A 21,292-nucleotide genomic window follows, 5' to 3' on the forward strand; every position below is an offset into this window, starting at 1 on the left:
ATCCTTGTCTGGTTCCCGTTCTCAAGGGAAATGCTTTCAGGCTCTCTCCATTTAGAGTGATGTTGGCTGTTGGCTTTGCATAGATACCCTTTATTATGTGGAGGAATTTTCCTTCAATTCCTATTTTGCTGAGAGTTTTTATCATAAATGGGTGTTGGACTTTGTCAAATGCCTTTTCTGCATCAATTGATAAGATCATGTGGTTTTTGTCTTTTGTTTTATTTATATGGTGGATTACATTAATGGCTTTTCTAATATTAAACCAGCCTTGCATACCTGGTACAAATCCCACTTGGTCGTGGTGAATTATTTTTTTGATAGTTGTTGAATTCTATTGGCTAGAATTTTGTTGAGGATTTTTGCATCTATGTTCATGAGGGATATAGGTCTGTAATTTTCTTTTTTTGTGATGTCTTTACCTGATTTTGGTATCAGGGAGATGGTGGCTTCATAGAATGAGTTGGGTAGTATTCCGTCATTTTCTATGCTTTGAAATACCTTTAGTAGTAGTGGTGTTATCTCTTCTCTGAAAGTTTGTTAGAACTCTGCCGTATAGCCATCCGGGCCAGGGCTTTTTTTTTGTTGGGAGTTTTTTGATTACCATTTCAATCTCTTTTTTTGTTATGGGTCTATTTAGTTGTTCTACTTCTGATTGTGTTAGTTTAGGTAGGTAGTGTTTTTCCAGGAATTCATCCATTTCTTCTAAGTTTGCAAATTTGTTAGAGTACAATTTTTTATAATAATCTGATATGATTCTTTTAATTTCAGTTGGGTCTGTTGTGATATGGCCCTTCTCGTTTCTTATTCGGGTTATTTGTTTCCTTTCCCGTATTTCTTTAGTCAGTCTGGCCAATGGTTTATCAATTTTGTTAATTTTTTCAAAGAACCAGCTTTTGGCTTTGTTACTTCTTTCAATTGTTTTTCTGTTCTCTAATTCATTTAGTTCAGCTCTAATTTTTATTATTTGTTTTCTTCTGGTGCCTGATGGATCTTTTGTTGCTCACTTTCTATTTGTTCAAGTTGTAGGGACAGTTCTCTGATTTTGGCTCTTTCTTCTTTTTGTATGTGTGCATTTATCGATATAAATTGGCCTCTGAGCACTGCTTTTGCTGTTTCTCAGAGGTTTTGATAGGAAGTATTTTCATTCTCGTTGCATTCTATGAATTTCCTTATTCCCTCCTTAATGTCTTCTATAACCCAGTCTTTTTTCAGGAGGGTATTGTTCAGTTTCCAAGTATTTGATTTCTTTTCCCTAGTTTTTCTGTTATTGATTTCTAGTTTTATTGCCTTGTGGTCTGAGAAGATGCTTTGTAATATTTCGATGTTTTGGATTCTGCAAAGGTTGGTTTTATGACCTAATATGTGGTCTATTCTAGAGAATGTTCCATGTGCGCTAGAAAAAAAAGGATACTTTGCAGCAGTTGGGTGGGGAGTTCTGTATAAGTCAATGAGGTCAAGTTGGTTGACTGTTGTAATTAGATCTTCCGTGTCTCTATTGAGCTTCTTACTGGATGTCCTGTCCTTCTCCGAAAGTGGTGTGTTGAAGTCTCCTACTGTAAATGTGGAGGTGTCTATCTCACTTTTCAATTCTGTTAAAATTTGATTTATGTATCTTGCAGCCCTGTCTTTGGGTGCATAAATATTTAATATGGTTATATCTTTCTGATCAATTGTCCCTTTTATCATTATGTAGTGTCCTTCTTTATCCTTTGTGGTGGATTAACTTTAAAGTCTATTTTGTCAGAAATTAATATTGCTACTCCTCTTCTTTTTTGCTTATTGTTTGCTTGATATATTTTTTTCCATCCTTTGAGTTTTAGCTTGTTTGTGTCTCTAAGTCTAAGGTGTGTCTCTTGTAGGCAGCATATAGACGGATCGTGTTTCTTTATCCAGTCCGAGACTCTCTGTCTCTTTATTGGTGCATTTAGTCCATTTACATTCAGCGTAATTATAGATAAGTAAATGTTTAGTGTTGTCATTTTGATGCTTTTTTATGTGTGTTGTTGACAATTTCATTTTTCCACTTACTTTTTTGTGCTGAGACGTTTTTCTTTGTAAATTGTGAGATCCTCATTTTCATAGTATTTGACTTTATGTTTGCTGAGTCGTTATGTTTTTCTTGGCTTTTATTTTGAGTTGTGGAGTTGTTATATCTCTTTGTGGTTACCTTAATATTTACCCCTATTTTTCTAAGTAAAAACCTAACTTGTATTGTCCTATATCGCCTTGTATCCCTCTCCATATGGCAGTTCTATGCCACCTGTATTTAGTTCCTCTTTTTGATTATTGTGATCTTTTACATATTGACTTCAATGATTCCCTGTTTTGAGCATTTTTTTTTTTTAATTAATCTTAATTTGTTTTTGTGATTTCCCTATTTGAGTTGATATCAGGATGTTCTGTTCTATGACCTTGTGTTGTGCTGGTATCTGATATTATTGGTTTTCTGACCAATGTCCTTTAGTATTTCTTGTAGCTTTGGTTTGGTTTTTGCAAATTCTCTAAGCTTGTGTTTATCTGTAAATATCTTAATTTCGCCTTCATATTTCAGAGAGAGTTTTGCTGGATATATGATCCTTGGCTGGCAGTTTTTCTCCTTCAGTGCTCTATATATGTCATTCCATTCCCTTCTTGCCTGCATGGTTTCTGCCGAGTAGTCTGAACTTATTCTTATTGATTCTCCCTTGAAGGAGACCTTTCTTTTATCCTGGGTGCTTTTCAAATTTTCTCTTTATCTTTGGTTTTGGCAAGTTTGATGATAATATGTCTTGGTGTTTTTCTTTTTGGATCAATCTTAAATGGGGTTCAATGAGCATCTTGGGTAGATATCCTTTTGTCTTTCATGATGTCAGGGAAGTTTTTGTCAGCAGATCTTCAACTGTTTTCTCTGTGTTTTCTGTCTTCCCTCCCTGTTGTGGGACTCCAATCACACGCAAGTTTTCCTTCTTGATAAAATCCCACATGATTCTTAGGGTTTCTTCATTTTTTCAAATTCTTTTATCTGATTTTTTTTTCAGCTATGTTGGTGTTAATTCCCTGGTCCTCCAGATGTCCCAGTCTGCATTCTAATTGCTCGAGTCTGCTCCTCTGACTTCCTATTGCGTTGTCTAATTCTGTAGTTTTATTGTTAATCTTTTGGATTTCTACATGCTGTCTGTGGATTCTTGCAACTTATTAATTTTTCCGCTATGTACTTGAATAATCTTTTTGAGTTCTTCAACAGTTTTATCAGTGTGTTCCTTGGCTTTTTCTGCAGTTTGCCTTATTTCATTTCTGAGGTCATCCCTGATGTCTTGAAGCATTCTGTAAATTAGTTTTTTATATTCTGTATCTGATAATTCCAGGATTGTATCTTCATTTGGGAAAGATTTTGATTCTTTTGTTTGGGGGGTTGTAGAAGCTGTCATGATCTGCTTCTTTATGTGGTTTGATATCGACTGCTGTCTCTGAGCCATCACTAAGATATAAAAAAAAAATTTTTTTTAGTAGTGATTTATTCTGTAATTGCTTACTGAGTCTTATATTGTTTTGTTTTCTTTCAATATACGTGGATGGGCTACTCGATTGTGCTGTCTTGTTTGTTGTAGCCCTTGACTTACTTATGACCTATTAGCAGCTGGTTTGGGCTGTTGCCAGATATATATGCCTGAGTCTATTCACTATTCTTGAGTAGAATCTGATTTTGGGTCATCAAGTGTGTGCTGCACCCTAACACCTATCCACCTCGAGAAGTAGTGGTGATAGTTGTGTGCACCAGATTCTATTAGCAGCTGGGGTTCACACTCCGGGGGGGGGGCAGGATGCTGACAGGCTTCCCCCAAGTGTCAGTGAGGTAGGTGTGTCTCTATTCCTATAGCACCTTGGTGGGAGGGCTCTGCAGCTGTACCTTAGGCCCCCAATGCAAGTACCTCTACTGATTGGTAGGTGTCACTCTCCTTAGACCCCTAAGGCAAGAGGCTAGGTGGTCTGGGGGGAGCTTCAGCCCTCAGTTCCCTGTTGTGGGTCAGTTAGGGCTCTGTTGAATAAGCTGAGATATCAGACCTGGGAAACTTGTTTTTCCAGTAAATCCGCTAAAAAAAATGCAGTCAGATCCCTGTCAGAACTGCCTTTGCATTATAACAGCCTCCTTGTTCCCTGTAAGGATGAAAGGCCGAGATTTGGATCATATATGCTTGGCTGGAGCTGGTTCTGTGCTTTTAGTCCAGTTAGGGAAGGATTTTTGGTCCCTGGGTTTTTGTGGTTGCTTCTCTCAGGCTGGAAGAATGGGTTGGGAAAAGACCAAAAAAAAAAAGGGAAAAGCAAAGCCGGGGATCCGGAGCCGTTCTCCCTCTGGCTCAGGAAATTGCAATGTTAATGAAGCCACCTGGGAAGGGGAGGGGAGGGTTCAGAAAAACAGCAGAGAGTAGCACCCTGGAATATAGCCAAAGTTGCTTGTCTTGCTTGGGATGACTATTTTATCTGAGATTTCCGAGGGGCATGTCGCCTATGTGTGCTGGCTGTGTGGAGATTGTCCCCAAGGGTCTGGCCCTCTGAAGCCGCGGTCAGATCCTCCGCTGCCAGTCCAAAGCCCAGCGTCAAGGTTCCCCTGCTGGGACGCTGCACTCCCGGCTCCAAAATCAGTCGCTGCCTCCCGGGGACTTCTTGTCCCGCCAGCTGCGTCACCGCGTGGCCCCTGCGGACCGGCTGGGCCCCCTCCCGGGGTTACTTCAGGGGAGTAGGGCTGCGCCCCGTGTTTGTGCCGTGACTGGATGCTGTGGTCAGCTCCACTGTGCCCAGTCCAAAGCCTGGCACCAAGGTTCCCCGGCTGGGACGCTGCACTCCCGGCTCCAAAATCAGTTGCTGCCTCCCGGGGACTTCTCGTCCCACCAGCCCTGTCGCCACGCCGCCCGCGCGGACTGGCTGGGCCCTCTCCCGGGGTCAGTTCAGGGGGGTAGGGCTGCGCCCCATGTTTGCACCATCACAGATGTCGTGATCAGCTCCCCTGCACCCAATCCTAAGCCCGGCGCCAAGGTTACCTGACTGGGACACTGGCTCCAGGCTCCGAAAACAGTCACTGCTTCCCCGTAGTTGTTCGTTCTCCATCTCTGTCACTCCGGTCCACTCTTTAAATCTGTGTTTGTTGTTCAGGGTTCGTAGATTGTCATGTATGTGATCGATGCACTTGTTTTTCCGAGTCTTTGTTGCAAGAGGGATCCGAGGTAGCGTCTACCTAGTCAGCCATCTTGGCCCCCCCATCTCTTTCTTCTTCTTTTTCAGTAATGCTTTACTTCTCCGGGGCTTCTTTCCCTTCCATATGTAGTTGATGATTTGTTTCTCCATCACATTAAAAAATGTCGTTGGAATTTGAATCGGAAGTGCATTATATGTATAGATGGCTTTTGGTAGAATAGACGTTTTTACTATGTTAAGTCTTCCTATCCATGAGCAAGGTATGTTTTTCCACTTATGTAGGTCCCTTTTAGTTTCTTGCAGTAGTACCTTGTAGTTTTCTTTGTATAGGTCTTTTACATCTTTGGTAAGATTTATTCCTAAGTATTTTATCTTCTTGGGGGCTACCGTGAGTGGTATTGATTTGGTTATTTCCTCTTCAATGTTGTTTTTGTTGATGTAGAGGAATCCAAGTGATTTTTGCATGTTTATCTTGTAACCTGAAACTCTGCCAAACTCTTCTATTAGTTTCATTAGTTTTCTGGAGGATTCCTTAGGGTTTTCTATGTATAAGATCATGTCATCTGCAAATAGAGATAATTTTACTTCTTCCTTGCCAATCCGGATGCAGTTTATTTCCTTGTCTAGCCTAATTGCTCTGGCTAGACCTCCAACACAATGTTGAATAAGAGCGGTGATAAAGGGCATCCTTGTCTGGTTCCCGTTCTCAAGGGAAATGCTTTCAGGTTCTCTCCATTTAGGATGATTTAGGCTGTTGGCTTTGCATTATTATGTCGAGGGATTTTCCTTCTATTCTTATTTTGCTGAGAGTTTTTTTTTATCGTGAATGGGTGTTGGACTTTGTCAAATGCCTTTTCTGCATTAATTGATAAGATTATGTGGTTTTTGTCTTTTGTTTTACTTATATGGCGGATTACATTAATTGTTTTTCTAACATTGAACCAACCTTGCATACTTGGTATAAATCCCACTTGGTTGTGGTGGATTATTTTTTGATATGTAGTTGAATTTTATTGGCTAGAATTTTGTTGAGGATTTTTGCATCTATGTTCATGAGGGATATAGGTCTGTAATTTTCTTTTTTTGTGATGTCTTTACCTGATTTTGGTATCAGGGATATGGTGGCTTCATAGAATGAGTTAGGTAGTATTCCATCCTTTTCTATGCTTTGAAATATCTTTATTAGTAGTGGTGTTAACTCTTCTCTGAAAGTTTGGTAGAGCTCTGCAGTGAAGCCGTCCGGGCCAGGGCTTTTTTGGGGGGGGGCGGGGCGGGGAGTTTTTTGATTACCTTTTCAATCTCTTTTTTTGTTATGGGTCTATTTAGTAGTTCTACTTCTGATTGTGTTAGTTTAGGTAGGTGGTGTGTTTCTAGGAATTCATCCATTTCTTCTAGGTTTTCAAATTTGTTAGAGTACAATTTTTCGTAGTAATCTGATATGATTCTTTTAATTTCAGTTGGGTCTGTTGTGATATGGCCCATCTCATTTCTTATTTGGGTCGTTTGTTTCCATTCCTGTATTTCTTTAGTCAGTCTGGCCAATGGTTTATCAATTTCGTTAATTTTTTCAAAGAACCAGCTTTTGGCTTTGTTAATTCTTTCAATTGTTTTTCTGTTCTCTAATTCATTTAATTCTGCTCTAATTTTTATTATTTCTTTTCTTCTGATGCCTGATGGATTTTTTTTAAATAATTTTTATTGTGCTTTAAGTGAAAGTTTACAAATCAAGTCAGTCTCTCACACAAAAGCCCATATACAGTTTGCTACAGACTCCCAATTACTCTCCCCTAATGAGACAGCCCGCTCTCTCACTCCACTGTCTCTTTTCATGTCCATTTCATCAGCTTCTAACCCTCTCCACCCTCTCATCTCTCCTCCAGGCAGGAGATGCCAACATAGTCTCAAGTGTCCACCTGATCCAAGAAGCTCACTGCTCACCAGCCTCCCTCTTCAACCCATTGTCCAGTCCAATCCATTGACGGATTCTTTTTTTGCTCGCTTTCTGTTTGTTCAAGTTGTACGGACAGTTCTCTGATTTTGGCTCTTTCTTTTTTATGTATGTGTGCATTTTTCAATATAAATTGACCTCTGAGCACTGCTTTTGCTGTTTCCCAGAGGTTTTGATAGGAAGTGTTTTCAGTCTCGTTGCATTCTATGAATTTCTTTATTCCCTCCTTAATGTCTTCTGTATCCCAGTCTTTTTTGAGCAGGGTATTGTTCAGTTTCCAAGTATTTGATTTCTGTTCTCTGATTTTTCTGTTATTGATTTCTGCTTTTATGGCCTTATGGTCTGAGAAGATGCTTTGTAATGTTTCGATGTTTTGGATTCTGCAAAGGTTTGTTTTATGACCTAATATGAGCACTAGAAAAAAAATTACACTTTGCAGCTGTTAGGTGGGGTGTTCTGTATACGTCTATGAGGTCAAGTTGGTTGATTGTAGGAATTAGATCTTCCGTGTCTCTATTGAGCTTCTTACTGGAAGTCCTATCCTTCTCCGAAAGTGGTGTCTTGAAGTCTCCTACTATAATTGTGGAGGTGTCTATCTCACTTTTCAATTCTGTTAAAGTTTTATGTATCTTGCAGCCCTGTCATTGGGTGCATAAATATTTAATATGGTTAAATCTTCCTGGTCAATTGTCCCTTTAATCATTATGTAGTGTCCTTCTTTATGCTTTGTGGTGGATTTAACTTTAAAGTCTATTTTTTCGTAAATTAATATTGCCACTCCTGCTCTTTTTTGATTGTCGTTTACTTGATATATATTTTTTCCATCCTGTGAGATTTAGTTTGTTTGTGTCTCTAAGTCTAAGGTGTGTCTCTCGTAGGCAGCATATAGTTGGATCAGGTTTTTTTTTATCCAGTTTGAGACTCTCCGTCTCTTTATTGGTGTGTTTAGTCCATTTACATTCAGCGTAATTATAGATAAGTATGAGTATGAGTTTAGTGCTGACATTTTGATGCCTTTTTGTGTGTGTTGTTGACAATTTCATTTTTCCACTTACTATTTTGTGCTGAAAGGTTTTTCTTTGTAAATTTTGTGTTCCTCATTTCATAGTAGTTGAATTTATTTTTGCTGAGTCGTTATATTTTTCTTGGTTTTTATTTTGAAGTATGGAATTGTTAGACCTCTTTGTGGTTACCTTGATATTTACCCCTGTTTTTCTAAGTAAAAACCTAACTTGTATTGTCCTATATTGCCTTGTTTTCCTCTCCATATGGAAGATCTATGCCTCCTGTATTTAGTCCCTCTTTTTTGATTATTGTAATCTTTTACATAACGACTTCAATGATTCCCTGTTTTGAGCATTTTATTCCTTTTTGAATTAATCTTATTTTGTTTTTGTGATTTCCCTATTTGAGTTGATATCAGGATGTTCTGTTCTGTGACCTTGTGTTGTGTCGGTATCTGATATTATTGATTTTCTGACCAAAGAATTTCCTTTAGTAATTCTTGTAGCTTTGGTTTCGTTTTTGCAAATTCTCTAAGCTTGTGTTTATCTGTAAATGGTTTAATTTCACCTTCATATTTGAGAGTTTTGCTGGATATATGATTCTTGGCTGGCAGTTTTTCTCCTTCAGTGTTCTGTATATGTCTTCCCATTGCCTTCTTGCCTGCATGGTTTCTGCCGAGTAGTCTGAACTTATTGATTCTCCTTTGTAGGTGACTTTTCTTTTATCCCTGGGTGCTTTTAAACTTTTCTCTTTATCTTTGGTTTTGGCAAGTTTGATGATAATATGCCTTGGTGATTTTGTTTTTGGATCAATCTCATATGGGGTTCGATGAGCATCTTGGAGAGATATCCTTTCATCTTTCACGATGCCAGGAAAGTTTTCAGCCAACGGATCTTCAGCTATTCTCTCTGTATTTTCTGTTATCCCTCAAAGTTCTGGAACTCCGATCACACCCAAATTATTCTTCTTGATAGAGTCCCACATGATTCTTAGGGTTTCTTCATTGTTTTTAATTCTTTTATTTAATTTTTCTTCAACTATATTGGTAGTTTTTTTATATTGGTGTCAATTGCCTTATCCTCCACCTCCCCCACTCTGCGTTCCAATTCCCTGAGTCTGCTCCTCTGACTTCCTACTGAGTTGTCTAATTCTGTAATTTTATTGTTCATCTTTTGGATTTCTGAATGCTGTCTCTCTATGGGTTCTTGCAGCTTATTAATTTTTACACTATGTTCTTGAATAATCTTTTTGATTTCTTCAAGTGCTTTATCAGTGTGTTCCTTGGCTTTTTCTGCAGATTGCCTTATTTCATTTCTGAGGTCATCCCTGATGTCTTGAAGTATTCTGTGTATTAGTTTTTTATATTCTGCATCTGGCAATTCCAGGATTGTATCTTCATTTGGGAAAGATTTTGATTCTTTAATTTGGGAATTTGTAGATGCAATCATGGTCTGCTTCTTTATGTGATTTGATATCGACTGCTGTCTCCGAGCCATCTATAAGATATTGTAATGATTTATTTTATATCTGCTCACTGAGTCTTATCTTTTTGTTTTGTTTTGTTTCAATATATCCAGATGGGCTACTAGATTGTGCTGTCTTGATTGTTGTAGCCTTTGAATCACTTATGTCCTATTACCAGCTGGTTTGAGCTGTTGCCAGATATATAAGCCTAAGAGTCTCTTCACTATTCTTCAATAGAATCAGCTTAGGTGTCCTGATTTTGGGTCACCAAGTGTGTGGTGTAGGCTGTCACCTGTTAACTTGGAGTAGTGGTGATGGTTGTGTGTACCAGATTCTAGTAGTGGTAGGGGGTCCCACGCCAAGGAGGGCAGGATGCTGACAGCCTTCCCCCACATGCCAGTGAGGTAGGTGTGTCTCTATTCCTAGAGCACTTTGGTGTGATTTTCTTGAGGTTTATTCAGCTTGCATTTTATCAAGCTTCTTGAATCTGTGAATTTATAGTTTTCATCATATTTGGGAAATTTTATTTTTTCAAATATTTCTTTTTTTTTCTGGGACTCCAATGACATATATGTTAGATTACTGGTAGTTTTTTTTGACAGGGCACTGTTTGTTATTTTTATTCAGTCTTTTTTAATCTCTGTGCTTTATTTGCATAGTTTCTATTGCTGTGTCTTCAAATTGACTGATTTTTCCCCCAATGTCTATCTTATGTTAATCCAATACTGTATATTCTTTTATTTTAGATATTGTATTTACTGTCTGTAGAAGTTCCCATTGTATCTTTTTAAATCTTCCATTTTTCTCCTCAATATGCCCATTTTTTTCTTTCTGTTGTTGTTGCGTGCTGTAAAGTTGATTCCGACTCATAGCAACCCTATAGGACAGGGTAGAACTGCACTAAAGGTTTCTAAGGCTATAATCTTTATGGAAGCAGATGGTCACATGTTTCTTCTGCCAAGCGGTTGGTAGATTTGAACCACTGACCTTTCAGTTAGCAGCTGAATGCTTAACCACTGCACTACCAAGGTTCCTTTGTTTTCCTCTACCTTTTTGAGCATATGAAGCATATTTATACACTCACTCCTCCTTATCAACATGGTTAGTTTCCAAAGGCCAGGTTGTTACGCAAAAGTCAGCATTATGCAAAAATGGAGGATGACCACATCAGATCACAAAATGGAAGATGACTACATCGTTACATAACTGCCAAACCACTGAGAACCATGGCCCAGCCAGGTGAACACATAGCCTTAACCATCAGAGCCAGTATTTCTCTCACCTTGCATTTTGGTGTTCATTACTGCCAGACGTATGTCGTTAATGCTCAAAATAGCTGGATAGTAGATTTTTTACTATAGTTGTAAATGCAAAATGTATAATGAGATAGCCAATAAGTAAGGAGTAGGTGTAATAGCTGTTTTATAGTCTTTGCTATTTCCCTTGCCTCTGTCATTTCTAGGTCAGTTTTTATTGATTTATCTTTCTCATGGTAATAGGCCATATTTTCCTCTTTTTTTGCATGCCTAGTAAACCAGTTATTGATTTATTGCGCCTCGACTCCATATCCACTCTTCATTGCCTGCTTGTGATCTTAGAACATTCCTCCCTTGCCAGCTGGTCCAATGTTAGTGTTTGTCAGTAGAGGGTGCTGGAGAGACACTGAAGGAGAAGGGAGCTTTGTCTTGGTTCTGCTGTGTTTGGCCACTTTTCTGTTCCTGCTACCTGGCTGGCATGTGGGACATGTAGGGAGCTCACCCTCTGACTTTAAGATGCACCTTCTTAGGTGGCTTTCCAACTGCAGATTCAGCAGCACTCCCATAGGTGCCACAGGTGTGGATCTTGGCACCTCTGCAGGCCATTTTTGGAAAGGTTCTGCAGGTGTCCAAGCCAGCTTCCTGGCAGCTCTCCAGTGACTTCAACCAGCCAGTGCCCCAGCTAACTCCCAGCAAGTACCCATCACTCCACACAGAGCTTCCCACCTAACTTTATTAGCACCCTAGCAACCACACCCTTTCCAATGAGGGCTGGACCCTTCCCTTAAATACTCCCCCTGAGCCCTGGGGTCTTCTTTAGAGCTCTCTCTCTTTTTTTTTTTTTCCTTTTAGTTAAGTCCCTGCAAATAGTTTATAATTCTTTACATTAAACCTTCCTTGTTCAAAATACCGTGTGCTTTCTGTCTCCTGACTGGACCTGGACTAATATACCTGGCAGTTTTGTTTTTTTTTTTTTAATTGGACACCAGACATTGTGAATTTTAGGTCAGTTGCTGGATTTGGTTTTATTCCTTTAAATAGTGTTGGAGTTTGGTCTGGCACAGAGTGGAGTTACTTGAAATCAGCTTGGCCCTTTAGAGGCTTACCTCTAAGCTCTGATAGGGTAAGCTCAGAACTGCCTTTAGTTATTACTAAGGGCAGTGCCCTTCTGAGGATTCTATCTTACCCTGTGAATTGGGGAGAGGCCTTTCCACTATGGCTGTAGGAACACAGCATAGTCCAGTCCCTGTGTGAGCCATGGGGGTGCCTGTCTGAGCCCTGGAGGACGGTTTCCCGTGTGAACCCTGGGGGAGGGATCCCTGTGTGAGCCCTGGGGAAGGGGTCCCCTTGTGAGCCCTGGGGGTGCCGGTGTGAGCCCTGGGGGAGGGGGTCCCTTGTGAGCCCCGAGGGTGCTTGTGTGAGCCCTGCGGGTCCATGTGTGAGCCCCAGGGATGCCCATATGAGCTCTGGGAGGATGGCCCCCCATGTGAGCCCTGGGGGTGCCCATGTGAGCCCTGGGGTCCCCATGTGAGCCCTGGGGTCCCTGTGAGAGCCCCAGGGAGGTCCCCGTGTGAGCCCTGGGATCCCCATATGAGCCCCGGCTGTCTGTGTTCTGGCTGTTCTTTTTCAGCAGCTCTGTCCCCACCTCCTCAGTGGCTCCAGCTCCACTCATGCATGCACAGACAGTCCTTTGCTGGAGACTTGAGGGCCCTCTGCACTCAGAGCCCCGGCGCTTTGTGCAGCTCCCTCCCATCCTGTGTGCTGCCCTCCAAATTCTAGCCACCTCGGCCTCCCTGCCCCCCTGAGCTCTGAACTCTCCAGGCAGCTGGATTCTGTTACAGTCCCCTCCCACCTGGCCCCCAGCCCATGAGCTGGTGCAGTCCTATGGCTCGCTCTGCACAGGCCCCTCCTCCTGGGTGGCTGTCTGCACTGCCTATTGTCCAGTGACTAAAAACTGGAGTATTGTGTATTTTGTCTAGTTTTCTAGTCGTTCAGGGGCTTCTGTTACTTGATCTTGAATGGGCGCATGAACAAATGAATGAATGAATGATGTTGCATGTCTGGAGCTTGATGAAGTTTTAGGACAGGTGGTGCCACTGCTGAGCAGGCTGAAGTTATCAACTTTCCTTTTCCTCCTCTTTTCTTGACCAGTTGTGGCAAGAATGGGAACAAGGAAGATGGCACAGGCTGTGAGGAGGGTTTGGGGGCAGTCTGGCTTTTTGCCCCCAGCATGCTCCTGGAGTTACTGCTTCGTGAGGCTGTGTCATCGGTGGTCGGCTGAGGCACCTCCAAAAATCGACACCCCATGTGTCCACGTGAAGAGGAAGCCCAGGGAGAAAAGCCACAGGTCTCCATGGACTGCCTCGGTGGCCCCACCAGCCCTGCTGGCTCCAGAGTTCAGGCCAACAGGGGACAGGCCTGACAAGGCCACCCATCTCTGGCCACCCTGGCTTTGGGTCACCAGAGGACAAGGAAGGAGAGAGTTGACTGGACTCACTTCCCGGGCCAGGCCGGCTGCTCCTTCCTGCCTTCAGCCCCATCCGTAGCCTCAGTTGCTGGGGTGGCAGGGGGCCGGCAGTGCTGTCCTGCTGCACCCCCGCCCACAGGGAGTGTCCTGAGGACTCCTGATGGCTGTAGCCTACAAGGTGAGTGGCCTGTGCTTCCAGGGCAGGCGTCGGGGTGAGGGGAGGCTGGGTGGGGCCTGGCTCCGGCTGTTGGCCCAGAGCCCTGTGAGTTCGTGGAGGCAATCATTCCTGCAGCTGCCCTTCCTAGTCTCCTCTGGGCAGGAGCCTTGTGTTTCAGGCCTCCTCTCTGGGGTGGTGTCCAGGCCTTAGGCTGGAAAATGGGGGGTAGGGAGGATTCCCTGTCTGCCCACATCTGGGGCCCTGGGCACAGGCAGACCCTCTGGGGATCCCCTCGCAGTGGGTGGGAAGGGGTGGGAGTATGACTCTCTCTGTGAGCAGGACCAAATGCAGTAGACTTCACTCCCCCCAGGCCTAACCAGGCATCTATCCCAGAAGGCCCTTAAGAAGGTGGCCATGGGTGCTGGGGGAGGGTGCACTCAACCATGAGCCTTTCACTGGAAAAGGGCATCCCCCTCCACACCCCTGAGCCCCCTGACATTACTAAAACCCCCCATTGCTGAGCCCTCAACACCACTGAGCCCTCCCACTGCCGAGCCTCCCTCACCACTGAGCCCCCCATCACCAAAACCCCATACAGTGTCTCAGTGGAAGTACAAAGTACAGGCAGTCCCCAAGGTACAAATGAGATCTGTTCTTAACTGTGTCTTTAAGAATTTGTAGGGAAGTTGACGAAACCCTGGTGGCATAGTGGTTAAGTGCTACGGCTGCTTAACCAAAGGGTCAGCAGTTCGAATCCACCAGGCGCTCCTTGGAAACTCTGTGGGGTAGTTCTACTCTGTCCTATAGGGTCTCTATGAGTCAGAATCGACTTGATGGCACTGAGTTTGGTTTTTTTGGTTTAGAGAAGTCGAAGTAGTTGCATAATGGCTCTTATTCGCGGTAGTTAAAAGCTCAGCTGCTAACCAAAAGGTCAGCAGTTCGAGTCCACCAGGTGCTCCTTAGAAACCTTAGGGGCAGTTCTACTCTGTCCTATAGGGTCTCTGTGAGTTGGAATCAACTCAACAACAACAGGTTTTGTTCCTTGGTTTTCTAGTGCAAGAACAGGCTTGAAGCCTTTTCAATGTTAAAAGCTGCATGTGCAAGTGAAGGCGATTGTGATGAAGGATTTGTTGAGAGTAGGAGTATGTTCAGTCATTTCAAAGCAGAGCTTTGAAACTGGTTCTTCCCAATTCAGTCGTGGCCAAGGAAGCTCAAAGATGGCAGCTGACTGCACTGCTTTGTATATGTGTCACTTTCCACAGTCCTGCCAATAATCCAGTCTCCCACATCAGGTTCCTGAACGGGCTTACTACGCCTCTTCTGAGTCTCCCATTCCAGGGCTTTGACCCGTGATTTTTCCCATTCTGGTTACCATGACAATCACCCAAATTGTAAAAATGCGGGTCTGTTCTTGTTTCGCTTTGTCAGGCATGACAGAACTGGTTTGAAGCCCTGTTTCAGTGTGAGAGCAAATTTACATAACATTAAAGGACAAGTACAAGTTGTCCTTTAATGTTATGTTGTCAGGTGTTGGTAACTCGGGGACTGCCGCACACCCCCAACCCCGCCCCCCCCAGCCCCCTGGAAGAGAGTTAAGTTACAGAGAACATTACAGCTCATGGGTTCTTGTGGTGGTGGATAAGTTGGAAAGGACTCAACCATCGTGTTGGACTCAGGCCTGAGAGTTTGCAGTTAGAGCCTCGGTGACTGGTGCATCCTGGAGGCTGACCAGGGCCGCCAATCAGCTAGAGGCTCCTGCGTGGGTTTGGGCAGTAGATGAGGGTGGATATGCCCCCTCTTCTCCACGGAGACACCAGCTGCTCTCTTGGGTCTCTGTCTGATAACTCTTAGCCTTTTTCCTGGGCCCCCCATGGCAAGGCGGTATGGTGTTGAGTTCTCTGCTTTCCTGTGGTGCCTGTACCTGAAAATGCTGCTCTGACAGATGCCTTAGCCCATAGAAGAGCCCCTTGCTATTATGAACCATAACTTTATTACCCTCTATCCTACTGGATTTGGGATCTGGAGGCCACAGAAGCCTGTCCTTCACTCCTTTAGGGAAGCCCAAATCAGGGTCCTCTTGGGGAGATGCTCATGCTTAAACGGAGGACACACACAGCCACTGAAGAGTGGGAGAAGCTGCTGTTCTCTGCAGAATGCCCTCCCACACATGTACATTCACCCAGCCCTACTGGTGAGCACCTGCTGGGGCCAGGCCTGGTTCTGGGGCTGCTGCTTGAGCCCCAGTTCCCACGGAGCACGTCGAGCATGATGGGACAGATGGGAACAGTGTTTGGTGCTCAGTGGTGTCAAACATAAGCAGATAAAGGAGCTGGAGACTAATGGGGCAGATGTGCTAACTAAATAGGATGTGGTGACAAGGTGAAGTCTGAGCAGAGGCTCCAGTGAAGGGAGGGACAAGTGTGTGGCCACCTGGGGGTAGAGGAATAGTACAAAGGCCCTGAGGCAGGAGCCTGCTTGGAAAACATGGTTGAAACTGTCAATGTGAGAAAAAACTGTAGTGTCTGAAGATGAGCCCGACGGCCAGTCCTGGGCAGTTACACATAGTTCTTGTCAGAGACCAGGACTGCCCACCTGGCCCAGAGGGCAGAGCCCTCAAAAAGAAAACGGCCCTGGAGCTGGCAGGCTGCAGGCTCCCAAACCTCCCTCCAGGAGAAAAGTAACAGGCCTGTGGTGGGGACAGATGCTCTTGCTCTTTGAGGAGCAGCAAAGTGGGTTTCTGAGGGGGAATCGCCATCTCCTGGCGCTGTCCACCTTCACTTTAAGAGCTAGGTGACAAGGACATCGGCTTTTGGTGGGGGAACCTTGGAGGGGCACTAGAGAAGGGGGACAAGCCAGAGGTAGGTTGGTCTTTACAAGGACAGCAGACCAGCTTAGCATTAGCTCAGCCCCTGCCCCCCTGCTGCTGCCCAAGAGATAGGATGAAGCTTCTCTGGAGGGAGTTGTCATCCAGACCCTCTGTAGTTTCTTCATATGCAGTGCCTGGCATTCAGTCAAAAATGACGAGGCATACTGAGAAATAGGACCATGAGGAAAAAGGGTGATAGAGCTGGAGGAAGCTAAGATATTGGAGTTAAAAAGACGTGGATTTTAAAATAGCTGTGATTAGTATATTAAGGAAAATAAATAAGATGGAGAATTTCACAGAGGGCTAGAATTCATAGACAAGAATAAAACGAAAGTTTTAAATCGGAAACATACAATACAGTAGTTTCCTCTTGCTCGCGGTTTCATTTTCTGCAGTTTCAATTACCCACAGTCAACTGCAGTGCCAGACTCAATTGGAGCCATTGCCTCGGCTGCGCACACCAGTCGGGGTGGTGGGCTGTGGGACCTGGCAGGTGCAGGAGGTACAGGCGAGGCAGGGGTCTCAGGGCCTCAGGGCAAGGCCACAGGGCGAGTTCTTGGGAATGATCGGGAGGCACGGGAAGGGTGAGGTAGAGGTGGGACGTGTATATATAGGGTGTGGTATCCACTGGGGGTCTTGGAATGTATCCCCGAATGGATAAGGGAGTCTACCATAACAGAAATGAAAACTCAGTAAGTGGATTTCACAGCAGATTGGAGGCAGCTGAAGAGAGAATTTGTGAGCTGGAAGATAGGTCAGTGGAAAGTGGCCCTGTGTACACCACCATGATTAGGGCGTGTTGTGCTGTGACAGGTGAGCTGCCTTCTCTGAGACCTTCAGCCTCGCTTGCCCCTCCATGGACCCCAGTTCTTGGGCAGGGCGGGGTGCTGCTGAGAAGGCTCTTTGTGCTTGGAAGAGACCAAGGTGGCTTTGAAATGAAGAATTTGGGGAACACTTTCTATTGCAGCCCTTATTGAAAGCATTACTGGCAGTTGGGAGGCCATTTTCATGCCCCCGTAAGTAGAGTTTTGTGGCCCTGGGTAAGTCTGTAAAGGCCTCCCATTCACCATTATGGAACCTAGGCTCTCATTTGTACTCATAGGCTCAGGCTGAGCATGTTCTAACCTCTCCAGCACGTACCTTCCGAAGTGCCTTTGTACACAAGCTTCTTTTCATTTGCTTCTCTCCTAGAAGCAGAGTGCAGAAGAGTAGACCTGGGGGCAGAGAGCTAGGGGCTGCCCATGATACGCAGAGGGGGTGAGGCCTTGGCTTTGTCCAGCCTCACGTCACGGAGGCTCAGATGCCAACTCTGTCACCTAGTGATGGGAATGCAGGGGCTGAATCCACCGTTAGGAGTGACTGTAGAGCAGTTTCTAATTTTCGTGGTTCAAATGCATGTTATTCTGAGAAATTTTCCATCCTGGTTAATGGCTTCTTTATAATAAACAGAAATAAATTCATGAGGGTGGCGAGTGAGGCCGGGTCACAGGCCAAGGCCAGTGCACTAACCCGAGTGATGACTGCTCACCTGTGCAGGTCACTTGACATGGATTCAAGCAAGGTCACCACAAAGATACAAAGACACTGTCTGGCCCTTTGCCTGGAGGTAAGAAGAAAAGACCCTTTGTCCTCTAAAATGCTCTGTCTGTGGGGGCAGCAAGCCCCTCCCAAGGGCGGAGAAGGAGTCCCCTGTGGGGTCTGGGCTGCCGGGGAGCTCTTGTTCAGCTGAAGCCAAGGTCTGAAGGCCATCTGGGTGCCACCTGTCCTCTGTGCCTCAGGACAGGAGGCATGCAAGCTCCTCTCTGGAGGGCCGGGAGATGAAGGTGCTTCTTCTGGCCAAGTGGAAGTAGCTCGGGGTGGTGGGGAACAGGAAGAGGCTATTGGCTCAGCCTTGTCCACTGTTGTTTTCTGAGTGCCCACCATGCTCCCAGCTGTTTTAGGTGTGGGGGCGTTCTCCTGAACAAGGTAGATGCGGTCTCTCCTCTAACAGCACTCGTGTTGTAGTTGAGAGGCAGGCCACAGACATGGGGATAAGCGCAGAACAGACGAGATGGTGATGGGGGGTCCACGGTGGTGGGGGCGCGTGGGGAGAGGAGACCTCCCTGAAGCCAGTGAGAAGGTCAGCTCCAGGTGGAGCGGGCACCCCAGCTGGCCTGCCAGGCTGTGTGAACACTGGGCGGTATGTGAAGGACAATGAGAAACCGATGACAGATTGTGAGCAGGGGACAGCATGATGTGATTTAAAAGATTGTTCTGGGTGCCATGTGGAGACTCAGGTGGTGGAGGAATGGTTTTCTGGAAGCAGGTAGACCACTGGGAGTGTCCATGTGGCATGCGGTGGTGACATGGGCCCATGTGGTAGCTGCAGAATGGGGTGGGGCTGAAGGAACACAGGGCCACAGGTGACTGGCATTGATATTTGTCCGAGTGGTGGGAAGTGAGGGGACAGCCAGCATGCAATCTGAAGTCTGACCTGACCATGAGATCCACGTGAAGATGTCTGGGCCAAGTAAGCTCGGCATAGACCAAGGGCCGCTGGCAGTTACCAGCAAGCAGGGATCCCCACACCTGTGAAAGCCGCAGGGCCTTGACCCCAGGGCTTGACGACGACTCTCCCACCAGTCACAAATTGCAGTCCTCCCGCCTCACCCCACACACCCATGTGCCCTGGTCCCTCCTGCCTCACTCCCCACCCACAACCATGTACCCCAGTCCCTCTTGCCTCATGCCTCTACCCTGTGACCCCTCCCTCCTGCCTCACCCTACACCCTGTGCCCCTGTCCCTTCTGCCTCACCCCCCACACCTGTGTGCCCTGGTCCTGTCCATTTTACTTCCCAAGACCTCGGAGCTCACACCTTGCCTGCCCCCCCATCCTGCTGCTGCCAAATCTCTGACCAAGAGGGGCTGGGGGAACAGAGCTGTGGCTCCTAAGCAGTCACTGAGGCGCGCCCATCGTGTTGGCCAGAGGCTCCCCAGCTGCCTCAGTTCACAGCGCCCTTGGTCAAGTTTTGGCAATTGTTTAGGTCACCCCTAGGCCAAACGAAGGAAACCCTGGTGGCGTAGTGGTTAATTGCATAGTAGTCAAGTGCTACAGCTGCTAACCAAAAGGTCAGTAGTTCAAATCCCCTTGGAAACTCTATGGGGCAGTTCTACTCTGTCCTATAGGGTTGCTGTGAGTCGGAATTGACTTGATGGCAATGGGTTTTTTAGGCTAAATGAAATACCTAACAGTTCCATTTATTAAGTAGATCAGTCCAGACAGCTTAATAAGTATTCATGTCCTAGCAACTTAATAGACATTTGAGAAAATAATACACATAAATTGAACAAAAAAATTATTTCATTCTTGAGGAACCACAATTACTAATGGGATGTTGCTCCCGTTGGGCCCTGCATGGTTCTCAGGCTTTGGGGTCAGGTTGCACCCTCTGCCCTCACGGCCTCTTCCACATCAATTTTCACAGTTATAGCTTTCTTTGAGCAACTGGCGAAAACCCAGCTTTGCGAAGATATACGGCGTCATGGGTAGGAGCGTAGCCAGGCAGTGTGGAAACTGAACCACTCGAGCGAGTGGTCTTCGCGGTGTCTGAAGATGCTGAATGTGGCTATTTCCCTTCAAAACCGGCCTGTGGCGCCCCGTGAGTTCACGGTGGTGTCAGGGTGCTGTGGCACAGTTTGGGAACCATAGCTCTGTGCCCCCTCAGCTCTGTGTCCCCTTAGCTCTGTGCCCCTTAGCTCTGTGTCCCCTTAATCTGTGCCCCTTAGCTCTGTGTCCCCTGGGCTGTGCCCTCTTAGCTGTGTTCCCTTATCTCTGTGTCCCTTAGGTCTGTGCCCCCGAGCCGTGCCCCCTTAGCTCTCTGTCTCCTGAGCTCTGTACCCCCCTTGATCTGTGAGAGTCTGGGGGGCTGTTAGAGCGCCGGCCCTCTCACACCAGCTCTGCAGAGCATCCGTGGCTGCATGAAGCCTGCTTCTGAGGACACCTGGTCCCAGTCATCGGGCTCACAGGACTTTGTCTTTAGCCTTTAACAAAAGTCGGCTGGCAAACCCTCATGGCTGGTTTAAAAATGCCCCCTTCAGTCAGAGAGTGGCCCGGCTTTTCATGTTTTAGCTGATGCCAGACGTGCTGGGCTTCCTTCTCCTCCCTTACATCACTGCCCACCCTCCCTGGCCCTATTTCTGCATCTCCACTGTGGCCCTGGGCTTCCCCCAAACGCCAAGTTTCCTGCCCACTTTGTATCAAGTGTGAACTTTATATGTATGTGTAGAGCCAGATTTTATATGTATGCCCACCACCTGTTTGTCAATTTGTCACACTGTGGTGGCTTGCATGTTGCTCTGAGGCTGGAAACCATGCCACTGGGATTTCAAACACCAGCAGGGCCACCCATGGTAGACAGGTTTCAGACTAGGAAGAAAGGCCTGGTGATCTACTTTTGAAAATTAGCCAATGAAAACGTTATGGACCACAACAGAAAACTGTCTGATATAATGCTGAAAGGTGACCCTATAGGTTGGAAGGCACGCAAAATACACAGTGGCTGCAACCGTGGACTCGTACGTACCAGTGATTGTGAAGATGGTGCAGGACTTGGCAATGTTTCATTCTGTTGTACATGAAGTGGCCATGAGTAAGAGCTGACTCCATGACAGTGTATAAGTATGTGTGCATGTATACATATATTATGGAGAGAGAGAGAGAGAAAGATGCACCATCTTGCCATCTTGAAAGGCAAGAGCTACCTAACTTGAGACACACACAGCCAAGAACATTAATTCCTTCACTGGGACCTTTGCGAGGGAGGGTGGGTGAAGGAGGGCAGGGATGGGCCTGGGAGCCCCAGGAACAGATGGGCAGCCTTTTGTTGGGAGCAGGGAGGGGTGTCATGAGCCATAGGACCCTCGTCCCACCTGGCTGAGGGTTGAGGGGCCATGTGGCGGAGGGTGGCAGCTGCCCTCAGT

General features: G+C 45.5%; 1 protein-coding gene across 2 annotated transcripts in view; it reads left to right on the forward strand.

Annotated features, from left to right (window-relative positions):
• The window catches only part of DNASE1 (deoxyribonuclease 1), a 67,519-nt gene that overhangs the window by 39,339 nt on the left and 6,888 nt on the right, over positions 1–21,292 (forward strand). For both annotated transcript variants that reach the window (XR_010323611.1, XM_064295493.1), the window contains exons 2-3: positions 12,994–13,487; positions 17,869–17,938. The gene's annotated coding sequence lies outside the window, so the exon portion shown is untranslated. The remainder of the gene's footprint in view (positions 1–12,993; positions 13,488–17,868; positions 17,939–21,292) is intronic.

This window comes from Loxodonta africana, chromosome 12 (genome assembly GCF_030014295.1).
Source record: "Loxodonta africana isolate mLoxAfr1 chromosome 12, mLoxAfr1.hap2, whole genome shotgun sequence".
Taxonomy (NCBI): Eukaryota; Metazoa; Chordata; class Mammalia; order Proboscidea; family Elephantidae; genus Loxodonta; species Loxodonta africana.